This window comes from Nyctibius grandis, chromosome 3 (genome assembly GCF_013368605.1).
Source record: "Nyctibius grandis isolate bNycGra1 chromosome 3, bNycGra1.pri, whole genome shotgun sequence".
Classification (NCBI taxonomy): Eukaryota; Metazoa; Chordata; class Aves; order Nyctibiiformes; family Nyctibiidae; genus Nyctibius; species Nyctibius grandis.
Window position 1 is genome coordinate 38,950,886 of NC_090660.1, and position 21,176 is coordinate 38,972,061.

A 21,176-nucleotide genomic window follows, 5' to 3' on the forward strand; every position below is an offset into this window, starting at 1 on the left:
ACTGTATTGCTCTCCCAATGCTCTGTGGCACTGACTGCAAAGCTTAATGTTGATGGACACCTGTACAGTCCAAGACATGGTTTCCCACTGATTTTTACTAAAGCTGTTCCCATTCAGAGGAATGGGCCAACAGAAGTATGTTTCCAGAGCTCCTTTGAATTACATGACAGCTGCTGTGGTGAGATCGTCACCACAGAAGAGGTATTTGTAGATTGTCATAGGTCTGGCTGGAGGATCAAGACTGCAGGCTGCACATGAGGCTCCTCATGCTAGGAGTGTGGTGAGCTCCAGCAGTGTCATCTTTGCTGCTGAGGATTTTGCAAACTGCTCCTAGCTTCCCCTTGAGATTCATTGCACAAGGGTTGTGAGGTGCAGTGGAAACTTCCAAAGTTCTGTTTTTCTTACACGCAGAAGCAGACATTTCCTGTTTCCTAGATAAGTGGAAGGTGTTAATGAATGGGCTAATGGGAAGTCCCCTCTCCTGGTAGAGTCATGCCCCTCTCCTGGTAGAGGCAGAGCTTGAGGATTGAGCTCTGGGGTGAGCCCACCTCTGTCTGAGGCATTCAGCAGAGCCAACAGCAGGTCTCACCCTGGATCTGGTCTAGAAGAAGGACTGGTTCTCTGGGGCCTGGGGGCTTTGCACAGCTGCAGTGTGAGTATCCCAAACATGGATCCATATAACAGATCATGATGCTCTGAAGGTATTAAACCATAGCTGCTTGTGGAGGATTTTGTCATCATTGATACTAAGTTATTTTGCCTTTTATAGAAGTAAACACAAAGATTAGCTCTGCAGAAGCTAATCATGACCTGCAAGAAAGCTCTGTTTGTGAAATCCCTTTGGGAATAATGTTTTTCAGCAGCGACTTGTATGAACAGTGCTATTGAGGAAACGGTACTACTCACCTAACTCAAATGGCTTGGCCTAGACGGGAGTAACACTTCATAAATATTTACCAATGTTTACATTTTTGAAGTATTTGAATAAATTTTAATGTATCTAATTTAATGTGCTTAGTCCTTGAATATCACTATTTTCTCCTATTCTTAGGAAAAATGTGTGTATAATATCTCTGATAATGGATTGTGTCTTGATAAACACACACATCCATCTGCTTCTGGGAATAGCAATGGAGGATCAAATTCTGCTTTTAAGAGTATTTGTGTAAATACTTCCGTCAAAGTCCAGGACTTAAGTCTGACTTAGTGTCATATAACTAAAAGAATTAAACCCAGAACAACCTGCCCTCTTCCTAAAACTGCATCTTTTTTTTCCTGCTTATAAGGTATGCACTTATGTTTGCAAGCTGAAGCAGCTTGTAAATATATTTTTTGGGACAGACATAAGGGCAAACAGATTTCTTACACAGTTCTGAAACTCAGATCCCAGTTAAGTTTATGGGGAATTTTAACTGCATATTCAGAGAATATTGATCTCCAGGTCTCAGTTTTCTATCAGGGATACGTCAGCTAAAATGGTTTAGACTACCCTGTCATGCTTATATCCATGAAACTTCACATGTATTTCAGGTCAAAGAGTTTTGAAACTTTGAAGTGTTTTAATGATGTTACTTCCCTTGCTCATGGTGCTATTTGCATGTTTGCTCCCAGATTCGGGCAATCTCTTGGTGCTTCTGAAGCAAAATATTGCAGCTCTTCTTTCCGTTAAAATGGTGTGGTTTTGTCTTTTATCTAAAAGCAGGGAGGGGAAAATATTTTCCAGGAAAACTATGGGTTGTTGCTGAACAGAAATTCTTCTTCCTGGTCAGTTCAAATCAAAATATAGCTATTTGGGTATAGCTTCAGAGTATGTCTTTTCTTCCTCCAGGCTTAAATATCTTAAGATGGCTAGACCAGAGTGCCAGTCACTTGAACTAGTAGAGACTGTGAGATGCAATGAAACTATACCGCAAGTAATTTCACATGTGAAGCAATGCCTCTAATGCTGTCCTTTTATTATATTTCTCATATAATAATAACACAGACTCCCTCTGAAAAAAAGTCAGTTTGGATGAAATGGGATATTTCTAACCTGTCCCGTAAAGATATTACACAAGTAATTAAGCAAAGCTAGATGTTAGGGTGACGGATCCATTCACAGTGTAATCACTGTGCTGCCTTCTTGCTGAGAGCATTGTCACTGCTGACTTCCTTGATGAATATATGTATTCAGAATGTAATATTTTCTCATATCTGAGTCTACGTATAGAATCATAGAATCGTTTTGGTTGGAAAGAACCTTTAAGATCATCGAGTCCAATCGTTAACACTGTCAAGTCCACCACTAGACCATGTCCCTAAGCACCCCATCTACACGTATTTTAAATACCTCCAGGGATGGTGACTCAATCACTTCCCTGGGCAGCCTGTTCCAACACTTGATAACCCTTTCGGTGAAGAAATTTTTCCTGATATCCAATCTAAACCTCCCCTGGCACAACTTGAGGCCATTTCCTTTCGTCCTATCACTTGTTACCTGGGAGAAGTGTTCAAAAAAATGAGATGTTCCATTGAAGACTGCAGATTGTGATAGGCTGAAAACTGAGTTAAGATTGCAGAGCAGGGCTTTTATAGTTTATCAGCATGTGTGTGTGTTTGTGTATCTTTCAAAGACATAGAAGTCATGCATTCAGCTTGTTGCTTATTAATAATTCCTGTGCTGGACAGAAGTCTTCATGTCACTTTCTCACAGGATTTTTCCCCTTTCATCTCAACTGATTCCATACTGTTTTCATTGCTCTTGCACCATCGAAGAGTCAAGGCCTAAACTTTATAACAAAGTCAATGAGAGTACTGCAGAGAACAAGAATTGTGGAATTGGGTCAGTTTTGTTAATAGTTCAGAACAGTGATTTGCATGCCCTGATTGGTACAGTGTTCATGGCCCTAGGAGAGATGTGGGCTTGGAAAAGACAATGAAAGCTCTTGTGTAGTCCAGCGCCAGCAGCCTAATGGGCATGACTGAATGAATATGTAACACGTTCAGTCAGTTGGCAGGCAAATCTCACCACTAGAAGAACCTAGTAAGGACTTGTAGCTCCTCTGCAGCACTCTGGTCAAGCCCAGTTACCCCTTTCTTCCCTTTCAGTTCAAGCCTTGAGAATAACTTCTCAATTCCTAAACAATCCTACTGCCATGCCATTCCTGGGAGGAGGCAATGCTCCATAAAATGTGCCTTTCTTATGGTTGCTTGTCATCCTGCTGGGTTCAGGGAAACATCTCTACCAAGCATCACAATAGGACGCTATAGAACAATAGACTGAGCAATGAGAAGTTTGCTGGGACCTTTTAATCAACAAAAGGTTGAGGTTGCTGAATCAGGCAAGGTATGAATTGAGAATGCTTAATTAGGTGCTGGGCAGCCATAAGGTATATACAAATTCATTCATACCTGAAAACATCCATTTTAATTTTTGCTGTCCATATATGTGTCACTTCAGCTTAGGAAAATGTATCTGCAGAATAAATCTAATTAAGAAAACTCTCTTTAGGAGTTAGTTTCTCTTTTGTGTAGTTTCACAAAAAAAAATGTGTTTTTTCCCTTGTTCTTTTCATTAAGCATATATAGCCAGCAAGATATCTGATTATATTATATCCTCCTTTGGCTAGTTTGTAGCAATTCAATATTTAATTCAGTTTTTCAATTCAAAATAGCAGAGGAATTTGAACTCTTGAAAATCAATAAATAGCATACAGTGCTTTAACATGATTCCTCAATGATACAGGCTACGCCAAGTGCAAATTAAAACTGTCTCTGCTTTCTAGGAAAGACATGGACCTGTTGGAGCGGGTCCAGAGGAAGGCCACAAAAATTATCAGAGGGATGGAGCACCTCTCCTATGAAGAAAGGCTGGGAGAGTTGGGGTTGTTCAGCCCGGAGAAGAGAAGGCTCCAGGGAGACCTTGTAGCAGCCTTTCAGTACTTAAAGGGGCCCTATAAGAAAGATGGGAACAAACTTTTTAGCAGGGCCTGTTGCCACAGGACAAGGGGTAATGGTTTTAAACTAAAAGAGTGTAAATTTAGACTAGATATCAAGAAGAAATTTTTTACAATGAGGGTGGTGAAACACTGGAACAGGTTGCCCAGAGAGGTGGTAAATACCCCATCCCTGGAAACATTCAAGGCCAGGCTGGACGGGGCTCTGACCAACCTGACCTAGCTGAAGATGTCCCTGCTCATTGCAGGGGGGTTGGACTAGATGACCTTTAAAGGTCCCTTCCAACCCAAACTATTTTATGAATCTATAAGCCTACTAGGCTATGTTGAAAAATTGAAATAAAATTCAAAATTTCAGTCCTTTTCTCTTGCAGTGATCCCCTGGAGGCATTTGGGATGCTCACTTCTAGGGTGAGAAGCTGTCTCAAAAGTACTGTGCCTTCCGTGTTGCAACTTCTCACTCTTTTTAAATCAAAGTAGATAACCTGCCCTTTCTCAAACAAATCAAGGGCCACACAAATGTTTTTGGATACAACAGATGGACAGAGTATTAGTTGCCATATTTAATTTAATTTACAACCAAACAGAAAAAAATGTTATTGAAGTTCCTTTACATTATTTTTATTTCCTTGCTTCTGTTTTTTACTTTTAATGAACAGGAAAATGCATGCAATTTTTTTTTTTAATCTTTGGTTAAATCCAAAAGGGGTTTTGATTACTTCTTGGACCAGTTTTCAATGTCTCCTGGGTCACTGGTTGAGTAACATTGTTTTATGATGTGGGTAAAGCGTAGCTGGATGAGACAGAATTTGGGAGAAAACGGTTCTCGACTGACCTTTCTTACGAAGTAAGAACGATCACAATCTTATCATACTTGCCTCCATATATGGGCACGTGTCTTTGACACCATTTTTTCTAATGAACAGACAGTGAATTCTATTGTTATTATACTATAATCTAAAGAGAGAAAAACTGTTTCTAAACCGGGCACCCCCTGCACTGGGAAGAAGAAAAGTTAATGAAAAGCATGTGTCGGATGTTAATCATGTTATTTAATGCACAGTTGGAAAGTGCTAGCAGCGTATTTTGTGGTTTTTCTAAATTTATTCTTGACTCAATTTATTTGAAACTCTAAATATTTACTTAAATTCTAAAATAAAAGCAAAGCAGCTTATAATTGAAAATCACTAGTGGATTGTACCCTCAGTCAGTTCTTATTGTGAACAGTCAAGAATCATACCCTAAAAGAAAGACTGAAAGTTTGCTCTCATTTCTTTTGTATCTGAGTTTCTTCTTGGGATAAAGTGCCTACTATAGAAAACTGAGCTTCCAATTTTCTCTTTCTGTTCTCCATACATGTGTAAGGAATAAAGTAGCAATTTAAATAAAACACGTGCCTGTGAACCCTATTCTTTCTGTATGAAAAGCTGGTTGTTACGATCCACAGATGAAATCAAAAATAAATGTGCTGACTGAATGCTGTTTAATATTTATGGTTACATACAAGAAAGCTTTTAACAGAGTTGTGAATAAGAACAACAAAATAAGTAATTTAAAATCTTGTTTTAAACATTAGCTTTCAGGAAGACTCCAGGAGATGCCTCCAAATCAATCTTGCTGCCATGGTTAAAACCTTTGCCAAATTCAGCTGTGGCATAGGGATGGTGTCAATTTGTTTGCTACAGGGAATAATGAGTGTATGAATCTGAGAATTATGCTTGTTTGCTTTGTGGTATTAAAAAATCTGGATGTGTGCACTGGCATGGCACTGTATACAAGACAAGCAATACTAGATCATACGTACCACTGAACAAAAAGAAGTGAGAACAGGTGTGAGACATGTCCTTGAGAACTGCCAGAAAATCAAAATTCACCTAGAGGAGGGAGTGAATTTTTTGAAACTTGGCAGAACATGGAGCCAGGAGGGTCATCCTTCTTTAGGAAAATGGGAATGGCAATGCTGTATTATAGAATAAAGCCACTGAGTAACCAGCCCTGCGGACCAGATGCTGACTTCTATGGCTGTTCCCAAATTTTATATGATAGAATGGAAATTCTGGCACTGGAGTTGGTCCCTCGCAGCTATCTGGAAATTTCCAGGAACAGGACACTGCATCTGGCAGATGTTGTCAGAGCACAAGCCAGTGTTTTTAGTTGTGCAGGATGCCTGTGTGCAATGGTAGTATGCTAATAAAGGGACCCCATTGCACTTTCAGCTGAAGAAAGAGTGACAAAAACTCCATCTCTTTGACAGCCATCAGGATACAGGGAACTGAAGAGCACTGCTTTGCACAGCAGGGACGACTGGTGACGTGCAGAAAGGCTGAAGACATGCAGAGGCTAAAGACAGGCAAATCCTTTGTATAAAATCAGGTCCAAGGTAGTGACTGTTTTATGATTCCTTGTACGCAAATCAACAAAACTGAATTTGGGCTGCTTGTTTCTGATGTGGTGCTAGTGATGGAAATGAATTTTTTTTCTAAATAAGCTGGATTTAATTCTCACTCTGCACTGAGCTAGGCAACAGGAGGCAGCTCTGTGATCGCTACAGTAGTGTGGAGCAAGTTGGCAGTAGTCTTTCAACTATCAGAGATGATCGTATGCAAGAAACTTCAGAAGTGTCTTTGAATGACCTATTGGTAAAATGGCCAAGGAAAGGTTGTGGCTGGGGAAGACATAAGTGAGTGGATGTGAAATCAAATGTTTTGGCTGCCAGCCTCAAAATACTGAGGAGATGAGCACATGAGTATAAGTGAAACACCAGAATGGTAATAAAACACCAGTAAAAAGGAGTGCCTTTGAACCACAGTGTCAGCTCATTCCAGTGTTTTCATGAACACGTGGCTGCCACTGAAGTGAAACAGTGTTGATGAATGTGTAAAATATGGATGGGGACAGAAAATGAAAGATGACACCTGTGTAAATTATTAATACCTTCAACGTTTCTTGATTTCAGAGCTTAAGCAAGTTGTGCTGTGGATGGTTTTGTGACGGTAAATTATTAAAAGTGCTCAAGTCCAGAGATTTTTCTTGTATTTTGCTGTTTTCTTTAACACTATGTAACAGTGAAGTGTGGACAAGTTTTGTTAGTGGATGGGCTATTGTTTAAGCAGGTGATGAAAACCCACTTTGCTTTTGGTTTCTTCAGGAAGGCTTTGAAGTTCTGCTCGATATAAATATTACAGTGGTTGTAGGAGGCAGTGAACTGGTAGGTCCAAAAAGAGTATTTTTATATTTGCAGAAATTCGAGACATTTTCTCTAAGAACTTTCTTGCCTCAGAAGGACCACTGCTATACATGATGGAATTGAAACGTGTGCTGGTTCAGCCTCCTGGTGCTCTGATTGGATGTCATCGTGGGTGAGGTCTTGTGCCTGTTTGAGGGCTTGTGTGTGTGAAATTATCTATCCAAAACTGGAATGAGATTAACAACTTTACATAGTCTGAAGAAGAGAATGGCTGCTAGGTATGAACACTTGGCAAAGACTGATGCAAAAAAAACCCTTACTCTGTGTAAGCTCTGCCATTAGCAATAGGAATAACATAATAGTGTTTGAACCACTCAGAAAATAAATATGAAGTCCTGCTTTGAGGCATATATCAGAGTATTTTACAGTTACCTATTATTTATTGGAAACATCAAACTTAACACATAAGCTTGGCTACTCGCTTGTTACAGGTCAATGCAGGAGTGCCTCAGCAGCAAGTGGCTGTAGTGTTTTGCTTGTGATAATGAAACTGCATTTTACTGTCTTTTACACAAGTAACAGAAGGTAAAAAACATTACCTGTTTTGCCATTGTCTTTCAAATCCTCCATAATAAGGGCAACTCTAACTCTGTGGGGAGTGGAGGAAGTTATTTAATGGGAGACTGGGGGAAACTACCAGCTTGGCATCAAAGTTTTGATTTTTATTATAGTTAAAATTTTGATATAGGTTATCCCCATCTCTCTCTCTTTAAAAAGTGTGCGTGTGCACATACACTCACTTTAATATAGTCAGTTAAAAAAGCAAAATGAAACCAAAATAGTTATTATATAAATAAACCTTACTACTCTGAAATCACATTTGTACAAGTACTAATATGTCTATTAGAAGTTACTGTTTTACTTATTTTTCTAATTTCCATCTGATCACTTCAAAGTCTTCAATGGATTTATCTTCACAATGGTCCCTAAAGATAAAGAGCACCACATATTTCCACTTTACAGGTGGGAATTAACTAGACAAAGATTATTGGAGATATTAGTTCTAGTCTTTTTGCAAGCCCCAGTCACTGTTCTCTTTCTATCCCAACCTCTCACCAGGCTAGCAGAGGAGAAAAATCAGAAACTCCGATTCAGTTTCTGCTCTGCAACACAACTGGCATTTTGAGGGTGCTGCTTTTAATCTCTAGTACTCAGTATTTTATTTGCAATACAGAAGCAGTAACACTTCCCAGACACATGTAAAAAAAGTCCCGGAGAGATTGTGATGAAAAGCACATGTAACTTTTACAATGGGACCCAAATAAATCTATAACTATGTTAAATTTGTCTTTTTCCCTGTATTTAAGTCCAGCATCTTTCTCCTCTGTGCTAGGTGATGGTGGAGAGAAGGCAGACTCGGTGTCCTGCATTACACTGTCCTGTACTGCTGCAGCTCGGAGGGATGAAGGAGATTTATCCCCTTTTCTCCCTGTTGGAGCAGTCTGAGTCCTGCAGGGCAGGTGATAATGCCAGGTGATAAGTCCAGTTGTAGACAGGGACAGAGAAAGGATGGAGCTTCCTCAGCAAGAACAGAAGGTCCAAGCATTTTAGCCAGCTCTGAGAAACCTCCCATAAGTGTATAAGTGTTTTTCATAGCAGTACACGTTTTCGTAGTTTAGCCAACTCTGGGAGGATTTGCATAATAGTAAGGAGCATATTTCTGACACAAAAGCCTACCCACCAGTCTTCCAAATTTCAAGTTACTCTTCCATTGCATGAGATACTACAGTTTCTTAGGGAATGATCACCTGAATTGTCTGAAATTGCAGACCAACGGGGTTTTCTCTAAGCTCATTCATTGAAATGCCTGAACAGTTGTGTCCGAAATTGGGTGGTGTGATTGTGTATGGGCTATCCAGCTGCAGACTGTCAGAAAATGTCAACCCAGTTGTTTAAATTCACTTCTTTTCTGGGCTTCATAAGAAGAATTGTCAGTTAGCCCTAATAACTGGCAAAGCTATGAGTTCTGCCAGTGATAATGTCATTGATATAGCTACCAAAGTTATTGGCTTTCTCATGATGCACGTTGGCTAAAAATGACTAGTGCTTTTCTTTCTGTGGTGTCAGGATGTCTAACATAAAACATCAGGCACAGAAATGTGTTGTTTAGATGAGTGGCAACGCTGGAAGTTGAAGGTTTTGATCTGTTTCTCAACTGTTTACTCTTTGTGGGTATGCAAACATTTAATATGGTACACTGTCATGATATAGTTTGCTCCTTTATACTGAGATGTACATAAGAATTATTCTAGAAAAACACAGGAAAGAAGAGTTTGGCAGCTACTGTAAGTGGAAAATTTAAACATGATTCAGCTTTTAATTAAGAGAGTCATTCTCTTTCATCTCTCTGCTAGACATGTAATTCTAGCTGGTCCTTCATTAGTACAGCTTTCATCAATGTGAAGATAAAGCTGTGTTTAAGAAATTACTTAAGATTTGAGTTTAATATGATTCTTGTTTGCTATCTAAAAATATGTTGCATTTTTCAAACTACGCAGTTTGATTAAACATGTCAGAAAAAAATGTGTTTCTTCTGGTTTTTTTTTAATATTTTTTTCTTTTGAGGGGATGTGATAGTGTTCTGGTTGCCAGAGCCACTCTGAAACCCCACAAGTAGAAATTATGTCTATCATGCACAGTTATGAATTAGTGAAGGAAAGGTTGAGAGTAAATTGTGTAACCAGAGGTAGATATATTATTACATAATTTATTGCAAACAGTATTTTGTAAAATTAATATAAAATCTAATGTAGCCTTTAAAGGTTTAAAGGGAAAAAGATGGAGTGCATGAGATCCATTTTGTTTTGTTTCCTGGTTAGTGGATTCCAGCTGACAGCCTAGGAAACCCACACCTCATTACCATATTTTGAAACATCTGTTAAGGAAAATAGATCTGGTTGCCAGAATTCATCTTCCTTTCAGAAGTGCCAACTATGTGAACAGAAACATTATTGCTTAGGCAAGGAAGACCATGTTCAGCTTTGCTGCCATCAGGCACATTAAGGCTTTATTTGGTTAGAACGTATGTAATTAATTGAGGGAAGCTATTCATACAATGTTGTCCTAATTACTGAAACATGAATATTTCTCACTTGTATTTAATCTGAAAAATAATCCTTGGGTATTGGACATATTCATCTTAATTCCACGTTTTAACAGCTTGATACCTGTTAATGTTATAATTACATCAGCGCTGCCACTCTGTAAATGAGCTTCCATCAGAAACCAGATGCTGAAGTTGTGTTTCACATGAAGGGAGAGGTTGTCCATGGTTCTGGGCCAGTGGTTCACATACTGCTTGTAGCTGTGTGCACCGTAACTACCCACCTCTCAAAATACCCCCTGTAGGAACAATACCTCCCTTAATTCTAGTCATTATACAATCCAGTAAGTCTTTTAAAAGGTACTTATTTAAGACCTGTCTCACAAAACCAGTGAAATGTTAGCCCTTTATATTTGCACACTTTTTTCTTTTTTTCTGAGCCTTGCTTGTTCCAAGTCTCTGTGGCCTTAACAGGGATTCAGTTATTGACATGTAAGTAAGTAGAAGATGATGAGGCTCTAGAGGACATCAGTGTTCTCCTTACTTCCTAGGGTAGATAGCTGTGTAAGCACACTGTGCCTATCTACTGCTTTCCATTTCATTCTCTGGCTTCAGTTTCCTAATTAGTACAGTGTGCCCACAAGGAAAAGAAAAGCAAAGCATTTAATGCAACTTTATCTGCTAATGAGACAACAGCAACTGGGAACAAGGCAAAGAGCCACTACTGCATAACTGGCCAGCTCTCCCGGGCGGATACACCTGCCTTATGGAGTCCCAGGATAAATGACACAGGTTTCTCTTGTGAATGTATTGCAGGGTTGTATTGGGTAGCAGGGTGATGGGTATTTTGAACTCATCTAAGTACGGGCTGCCACTGCATTAATACCACTGCTAATCATGCAATTAATACCACTGCTAATCATGCAACTGTGTGGTCAGTTAGATTCAAGGAGGGATCCAGCTGAAAAGTAGGATGAAGATGGGCTTAGTTTTCAGCTGGATCAGTCATTGATCAGACTCATCACACTCATCACATTGGCTGGTGCTGGCACGAGGAGAAGGGGAAGGAGGGTAGGGCATCAGCACCTGGAAGTTTACCTTAGTGACAGGAGCTTCATGGTACATGAAGGTTAGTTTTCAGATATTCTTTTCAGTTTCCTCCTTCATATGTATGTATGCTTTCAGTAGTCTTTGAAAAGGCCAACATAGTATAATCCCAAAGTCCCCTGCCCAAGCTCTTAGTGTACCTCATAAAGTAGTTGCATTGCTCTTTCCTTGCCTTTCCACTTTTTCACGCTACTGGCTGAGTAATTGCTGTTGCTCTTAACTCAGACGGTGCTCTGTCAGGTGAAGCACCTAAAGCAGCAAGTGTAGCAATCACAAAGTGGCTTTGTAACAGCATGAGTGGCACTCATCAGTCACTTGGAAATTACTGTCCAAACATCTGCTCTGTGTGTGTGTGTACTCTGCCTTCGCTGTTTGGGTCCAGAGGACCTGATACCACCACCGCACTTTGAGAGAAGGCGCCTGTACCTGAAAACCAGATGGACCAGTTGAGGCCCTGGTCTGATTTTGATGTGCCATGTCACCACATGCCCCATCCTGCTTTTCAGACCTCTGTGTTTGTTCTTCTGCATCTTTGATCTCTGTAACTATTCCAGGGCAGCTTGCTAATCTCAGATTTGCTGTTTGTGTGCAAACCAAGCATCCTGAAAGGTTTAGAAACATAGTGTTATGCTGTGTCTTTAGGTTCTTGTTCACAGTTATAAAAAAATTTATCCTTCATTTGGGATCCTCTTCTGAAGTTTTTCCACCATGATGCAAAAAAGGACTGGTAATTGACTGTTTTTCCAGCCATGTTCAGCAACACAGCAGAAGGACTCTAGTGCACTGTCACAGCTGTTGGATTTACTTTTCTGGGTTTGGGGCTTGTTTTGAAATATTCTTAGTATTTCCATTTCACTAACATAGGTGAGTTGGACCACTTCTGGCAGCATGTTCAGCATTCAGATATTAAAAGTAGCCGAGACAAGATAATGTTCATACCTCTTTGCTTCTTCTGTATTAGTGATGGACAATCTCACTTGTAACTGTTGGTGCTTATAATAAAAATATGTTATTTTACTACTTTTGTTCTTTTGTTTAAGAAGTACAAAATATATTGTTAAAAGTTGCTTAGAGAAATGTACCTTGATGTTATTATAAGACAGATGAAAGAAAGGAAGGCGAGGACAGAACATGGCCTTTTTTCGTACTGCTCATAAACAGTCTGTCAGGTTCCGGATTAAGGTCTGCCTTAAAAGTAAATCTAGAAATAAAATGCAGACAGCCCACGTGGGGCCTGCCTAATTAGTAAAAAGGAGTAAATCTAGAAATAAAATGCAGACAGTCCACGTGGGGCCCGCCTAATTAGTAACTCCAGTGCAGCCCACGTGCGGCGTGCCTGGTTCAATGCAGACAGCCCACGCGGGGCCCACCAAATTATAAATCACCCGGTATGCTTAACCTGCCTGCAGGTAAAGCACTCCCACAAAATCCTGACCCGAAATAAAATAGATTCGTGATCCTTGAGTTCGGACAAAGCACAACCGAGGCACGGTATCAATAAACTTAACTCTGACTTTATTAAGTCCAACAATGAGGCAACTCAGTGAGCAAGGAAGGGGGAGAGAGAGAGAGAGAGAAGTAAAAGAAAGAGAGGAAAAGAGAACAGTTGAGAGGGAAAGGATAGTCACCACCCCGGGATCCAGCGGCGTCCCGTGGGTCCTTTGTTGCTTCTCGGCAGACGGTGGTGGGGGCCCACGTGGTCGGGCGATCCGGCCTCTTTTATAGAGTTTTTCAGCAGAGTCATGTGACATGGAGCCACCAGTCAACAGTTCGCACCAATCACAGGTCCGAGGGCGGGACATGCCCGGTTCCTGCGCCGTAGGATTGGCCCATTGCCAGGCTGTCGCCGGATGTGTCTCTCCGGAGGCGGGTGGAGGGCGGAGACCTCAAGTCGGCGCCTACCTTATTGCGTCATAAAATGTCGCCAAGGTCAGGTCGGCGCCTACCTTATTGCGTCATAAAACATCGCCAAGGTCAGGCAGTCCAGTAACTCCACAAGATGGCGTCTGAGCACGTGGCATAGGACGGTTTCTGAGACAATGCCGAAAGGAAGAAAAAAAAGGGGGACATGGAACAGATCCCCACACTACTCAAATATGGGATGTAGGGAGCTGGCCTGGGGGATGGAATAAGGTGGTAACTTCTAGCTGACCATTTACCTAGAAGGAAGTGTGGTTAAAATGGCTCACGTGCTTACTTGCTTAAAAGAAAAAGAAGACATGCTTTGTTAGTTACGGAACTGGAACGGGAAAAGCATGACTCACTAAGGCCCATGCTTTTCCAAAACCTTTTTTGCCAATGGCAGACGTGTCTTCATCCCTCTGTGCCTGTGAGAGCAATTATGCTTCACTTGTCTGCCTGAGTTGAAAATTCTTCTTTTAGTGACAGGTATCTCTTACTGAACTTTTTTGCGATTTCCCCCAAAACGGGACTCCTGATTCAAAAGGGACCTCTTAGTGAGGCTGCTTTTTAAATAACAAATAGGACTAATAAAAATCAGTCTTATGGAGGATGAATGTGAAGGCTGGGGGAATTTCAATAGCCTGATCTCAGCTGTATCGAAAACATAGAAAATCTGAATGCTCAGGCACACATCTGAAAAAAACGAAGAGATCACTTCCCCACATCAATGTAGTCCTGGGGACTGGGACTGGTGGTAATTGTTATTTCTGTCTTTTGGGCATTTTTTTGGTTTGGTTTTTTTTTTCAAGAAAATCCTGTTTTTCATTATCTCTGCCTCTGTGCCCCAGTCTCGCCTTCGAGAACCTTCTCTGCTTTCCCCTGTTCCACTCTCAGGAACACGTTGCATGAAGAGCATACTTAGCTGCTGTGCTTAGCATGCTCCCATCCACCAGCAATCAGAAAAAAAAAAGGCTTATATGGATCACTTCAACCTATCTTGGACATATATTTTGCACCTATAGGTAAGGTAGCAAATTTTGCTTATGGTGATGTTTTCCATCCCTATCATGGCTACCATCTGATTTCTTGGAGGCTGAACATCCTGGGAAATTCCCGCTGATGCTTCCCTTCTTACTTGGATGTCAGATAAAAGTTTGGAAGTAAAATGTTCTTACTAGTTTTTGTTTGTCCCTCATTTCACATTAATGTTACCTTTCCCTCCCCTCTTCTTGCTTCTCTCTCTAAAGGTTGAGAGTGTCTAAAGTAATTTATGCTCCTGCATTTTGAATTTTTCTGAACTGTTTATAATGTGATTGCCAAATGCTTTTGTGACTGAAAGAAACTACATAGAACCCAAGGGTGTAATATAAAACACTCCAAGTGACTTGAAACCTGAAAAGAGTTGGGTTGAACTTACCTTCAAGATTTGGTCTTTCTGTGATTTTATGGGACTGTGAAGGTCTACTGGGACAAAAACATTTTTTTTTTTAAATTCTGTTTGTAATACAGTCAGCTCACTAGATGCAAGTCCATTCCTGAGTATACTGCAGCTCAAATAATAATAACCTGTATTTCTATGTGTCTAACCTGCAGGGTTACCTTCTTGAAAAATAGAATGTCATTCAGCAGCAGAGCGGGTTGTATATATGTGTGAGTAATAAAAAGAAACATTTTCCTGGGAGCCCCTCCGTTGACTGTTCCCTCTACCTCACCTTCCTTACCTCTTATTTTGTTTGAGTTATCTGAGGGTGCAATATGTATTTTTAAGGAGTAGTGCTTTTAGAGGCATGTGAGGTTATCTGAAGGCAAGGGCTTTACATATGAAAATACAGTGCTACTAATAAAATTGTCTGAGTTTGTATTAATCAGCTGCAATGAGTTATTAAATTCACTTAAAAAAAATCTATTCCTCTCTCTCTCTCTCTGACTGAAAACAGAAGGGGGTTAAATTCCTAGCATTGGTAAAAGGGAATTGCTCTGAGTTAATTTTCATTACCTGCTTAATTACTAATATTTTGTGAAATCATATTTTAACAGCTAATATTTGTCTGTCCTGTGCAATAAAAGCCACATGATTTTGCAATACTGTAGGGCACCCTGCGGCAAACTACATCAATGAACATGCCATAGCTATGTCTATACATTTCCTCCTGTAGAAGGGAAAGGGACTATTTTACTGTCTCACTCACCATTTGTGGAACCACAAAGAGTGGGCTTCCATATGGTAGAGCAAAGCAGTGGGCCAACCTACTTTCTTTGGTTATAAGACTTGGTTTTAAATCAAAATATATGCAGTTTCTGCTAACATGTTGAGAGCTGGATTGGAGTGAGATCCCAGTGGCCTGCGGTAAAATAGAAGTTTACCACTAGTTTCTTGGGAGTGAAATTTATTCCTTGATATGTGGTGGAGAGGCAGAAAAGAATGCTGTTCTCCTCAGCATCCTGCTGACTGGTTAAACCCTGCAGCTAAATCCAACAGACTGAGGGTAGTTTAAACTAATGCACTGAACTTGTGAACTTCGATGTCCAGAGAGCCATTGCTTTTTTTGCATGTTTTTTCTGCTGTCCTTGCTGTGGAGACAGTAATTGCTGAGAGGGTGGATGTCCGAAAATGTAATATCATAAACTTCAGCACTTTAATCCCATAGAATAAGTCTGTGGGAACACTGCAGGAGATCAGATCCACAATTTAGGAACACTGGTAGAGTTGTTTCTTCTGTTCATAAGATCACGACTAAACGTTTATATCCCTTTTAGGTATGTTTGGGGGTTTTTAATTTTCACATTGGATATGTAACTTAGTGTGCAACTTTTTATGATTGCTTTGTCTTAGAACACATTCAGTGTATTTGCTATGAATACAAATGTACAATGCAGAAATAAGTGCCATAGTAGACAACAAAACCTATCTATCACTATTTATTCACTCAGCAAAGCTATAAAAACCGTTTACTACATAATAGACCAAAGTTATTCTTTTTGTTCCACCATTTATTTTAACTGAGTTATACCAGGGGTAAATGTGAACCAATAAATCTGTGTAATAGCTCCTCACCTTCTAAGATGTAACACAATTCTAAAATTACTCAGATGCATTTCAGTTGATGATACAGGACTTTGCTGTCTTTTACTGTGATTCTTTCATAACTGCCAGTTCACGCTTTGTTTAGTTTCATGGAGCCAAATGATGATGTGTTTTATGTTACTAGTTCCATTGTTGTTATATATCTTTTTATGGTTACTGGCTTGCTCATTAATACAAGATAAAATAAACCATGAAACTACAGGAACAGCAAAGATTAGATCAGAAATGGAGAGGAGTCAAACCTTGAACTAAGACATTCTTCTCCACTCGAATGCATTTACAGTTGTGATCAGACTTGGAGAGGGAGCTGTGTAGCACAGCTGTTGCCTAAACCATATTTCAGCACTGTGTGTACTCTTGGAATATCCCAGGTATCTGCCACCGAGTTGTGGTTAGTACATGATGGCAAGAGTTTAGAGAAAAGGACTGAGGAGTATGCAAGCATTAACATAACAGAGACAGTAGAAGAGCTTGTGATGCCACTTTATATTGTCTCTGTTTAGTGGAAAAATCAGAAAGGGGATATATGCCAATGTGCTTGCAAATCCTGGCTACAGTACATCCTGCTCTTTTAGAGCCAGCTAGACACCAGCCGTGTGCATGCAAGATGGTATGACTGTTTTTCCTTCACTACCTGCTGGGAAGTGGAGATCCCTAATTTTATCTTCAACTCATGCGGGAAATCAAGGTTATCTTCCTTTTTCCCAAATAGAAAATTCTGCCAGTGTTCCTGATCCTTACAGACACTGTCCTTAGCATACTCTTTTTTTTTTGGATTTTTGCCTAGGATAATAGACACTCCGTGAAGCTGGAGTGGCATGTGGCAATCAAAAAAAAAGCCAAAGAAAAAAAAGGAAAAAAAGAAAAAAAAAAAAGAAAAAAAATGCAAAAAAAACCCAAACCAAAACACTGCTCAATAAGAAAGGTAGACAAACTCTTCCTGTGGGAAATTCTCCCTTTCACGGGTTTTTCAGCATTTCTTTGGAAGACAAGAATGGCTGGTAGTCTGTCAGGTACCAACTGAAATATCTAACTTAATTTTTGTAGGCACCCACCAGTTAGTTCACTGAGGGTTATCATTATAATTTTGTCACTCTGTGTATGGCACTTAGCTTAATAAGTTAGGAGGGTGCATTTTTTTCTCACAGACTGTTTTATTCAGAGACAAAGCCTCTTTCAGTGATGAGTCTCCCCATTCAACTTTTGTCAAAGTTGTATGTGAATAAACTCAAGCTGAACTGCCTGATCTAATACAGAGCTTAGCGCTAACAGTGTTATGTGAACACCAAGCCAAATACAGAGATTCCTCTGACTTGATAGTCCCTGGTGTTACTTTAAACTTTCCAAACCATTGGACCTCAGGACCTATTAGGCAGTCCTTTTGAGTGCATGAAATTACAATGGGTTATCGAATCAAACCCCAGATAGTCTGAAAAGTACAAGTCAGCATAAATCTGACATGCCCAAGCCTCCAAACTATACTTCAAGGTACAACCTGACTGTAGATAATAAAATCTTATGAGGAATAAATGGGGCCTAATACTTCTTTTTTTCCCCATTGTCAATATGAAATTCTGATGATAGTCGCTTTATTTCTCTGCATGAAGCTGCATATATTATTTAATTAGTATGAAAGATTCCCATCTGTTCAGCTACGTGGGCAGCTTTCATATGATAAAGTTTTATTCTGGCAGGGGAGTATCATCAAGCTTTACTTTGGTTAAGTACATTAAAAGAAATTATATAATCTGTGTGAGTCTGCATTGTAAAATTCTGGTTTGCTACCTGGATAGTTATTTCCACTAAGGCTATGAATGCAAGAAATTTTTCAGTAATATTTAGCACATGTTTGCTATGTAAATCAAATTATAAGTAGAAGATAAACTCTCGCTAAGGCTTCTGAAAGTGTAAATGTGAAATGGATTTGAAATCAATATTAAGACTAATTTACAGAGTGAAGAACTTTGCAATCTTACAAAATCCTATATATACAGCTGTAAATCTCCAGTCCATAGCACAGTCTGTTTTGGTGTCATTGCCACTAAAATAATTTCATCATGTATAGGCACTACTATAAATACTCGTTTGGTTTACTAGCATACATTTTATGCTGTTAAAACTAACATCAAGTATTAGTAAAAGATTGAAGTGAGATGAGTATTCTGACAGAAGGGTACTGGAGAGGAAGGACTTGTTATGTGTCATCCTACTATTGATAGTTGTCACGGCACCTATTACTTTGGGTATTTGGGCGCAGAAAGTGAACATAAAAGATTTTCAGCCCTGGCACTTACTTCAGGTGTTTTCTTGTCTCTTGGGAGAATCAGTAACATACAATTTTCCAATCGTTATTACAGTAAGGTAACACTCTGAGGCACTATCACAGCGGAAATGATAAGCAGGAAACACCATTTCAGGAAACAAAGAGTTCTGACTACTTTCCCATAAGTTTCTCGGAGGCAGAACTGTTCACCTTTTAAAATCCTATACAACACTCTGCAAAGAAGACACCAATAATGGGGTAGAACTGTTCATTTTAGTTCTGTTGAGCTCAGGATTCAGATTTGCCTTGACTACAATGAGATACTTCTTGGTACATTTCATCAGATAGACAGTTTTTTCTGAAAGACTGAGGAGTTCAAAGGCCTCTGTTCCGTTCTTTAATGTCACGCTAGTTGCTTTGGAGGGCATGGTGGGACAGCTCAATACTTCTCAAGTCTGCTAGAGCTATGAACGATATAAATTTGGTATATCATGAATTCTTTTGCACCCTTTCCCTCATTCTCTTCCAAAGTTACTGATAGTTCAGGAATCTGATACCTCTTTTCAGGATAGTCCTGTTGTCACCAAGATCCTTGCATACTTTGAGATGGACTGTGCTTACATCCGTTGGATTGTGATCCCTCTCAGCATTGACCATGCTGCACCTGCTTTTCGATCATTCACTTTTCCACCATTCACTTTTCCACTTCCTCAGATCAGTCACGTAGCTTCATGGCTAATTCTGCTCTGTATTGTCTTCAGCCCTGTTCTTGACCACCTCATTTCTTGGTTTCTCTTCCCATCTTTGGCTTCTTCTCTTGGCCAAAAGTGTTGTCCTCCGTTCCTGCAGCTACCCATCAGCCCTCAAGTGTGTTCTTGGACTTCGCTTTGTAGGCAGTTCTAGTAGTGCCTGCTGCTCCTTTCTGCTGACCCCTCACTGATCATGTCTCTGAACAATATTCTCAGACACTCCAGTGCAGGTCTTTGTTTTCCCACATGTGAGTAAGGGTCTAACTTTACTCTTTAAATGGTTGCCATGAGGTAATGATGAGTCGGAAGCTCTATAAAACCAGATGCATAGCAAAGTTTAACTGTTCAATGAATTAGAATAATGGGAACAATCATAAAGCCTTTAGTGCAAGAATGGTCTTTTTGTTTATAAACACCTGCGACAGTGGGATCTCCCATTTCATGTAGTCATGTAGTGCAGTGCTTTGGCATTGTCTCATTAAAAAATAATAATTTGTGAAAATAAAATAAGCACTCAAGCTGAAAACTGAGAGTCCATGGAGAAATTGCATTCAGAGAAAGAATCTTAGCTAGATAACACACTCCCATCTTGTTTTTCTTCTTCTCGTTTGACATTATCTTTTAGAATTTATTGGGATGAAATAAGAGAAGAAGGTAAAGTTCAGAAAGTTATTGCTATATTTCTGAAGTAGATGCTTATGTGTTGCTGTAGAATTTGTTTAGAGACCTGGATTATGGCAATCCGCAGCACTGGCCAACGAATTGAGGCCTGGCAGAGTCTCCAATTTTTCTGTAAATGTTGGCCACATAGCATAAAGTTAGCTTCCATACATATCCCTCTATTTTATAACACAGAATGAGCAATGGCAAAAATACTTCAAGAATGAGCTACACTACAGATCATATTGATGACTTAACCACTTTGAAGAGTGGTGAGGCTACACTGACTGCACTCCAGTTTCATTTTCTTTCCTGTGCTTTTCTAGAATGGGAATTAAAACTCTCTTTAAAGAGCATAGCAGACATGTCTAAAAGAAGTTTTAGCATCTCCCCAAGAACTCCTACTTTTACGGAGAAAGTGGAAAGAAGAAAGGGAGTAAGAAAACACTTCAAAATAATAAAGCACATTTTAAAAGTTTAATTTCACTTCAGAAGAAATATCACAGGTGGCAATAACCAAAAGAGTTTGACTAACACAGCATTAATCAATGTGAAAGGAAACAACCAAAGAGAGAAATAAACTTAAGACCAAATATATCATTAGTTTTCTCAGCTCTTGGAAGAGTCTCAAAGGCAATATTTTCTTCAAGAATTACTGGGAAAATGTAATGGAACATGTAGTCTTATTAACCTTACTTCAAGCTTTTTCTTTTTGATGTCAAAATCTGATAGCGCTGTGTCAGAAGCATCTATCACAGGCTTGTTCCCTTCAGTTCATGATTCCTGAGCATCAAATTTTATGTAATTCTCTTTATTATCAGTACCAACAACAGAGACAAAATTCAAAGACAACATAGTGTTGTAACTCTGCCTTCCCAAACTTCAGGTGTGCACTTAGCAAATCTTGTTGAGAACACACATCATTTTTCTAGGGTCTGAATGAAGAACATTGTAAAGGGGGTATTGCAGATGGTGAAGAAGCAAGAAGTAAGTGTGTGTGTATATATATATATATGTGTGTATGTTGAAATTCTTTAGATAGATCGACCTCTGAATTTTGCCTAATTTACTTCTGCTGTAAGTTTTCTGTTCAGTGTCTTACAGTTCTCTTTTATCGGTACATTTGTGGGTGCATTACTGGCAAGCAGCTATAGATGGAAATCCATAATCATATGAACGCTCAGG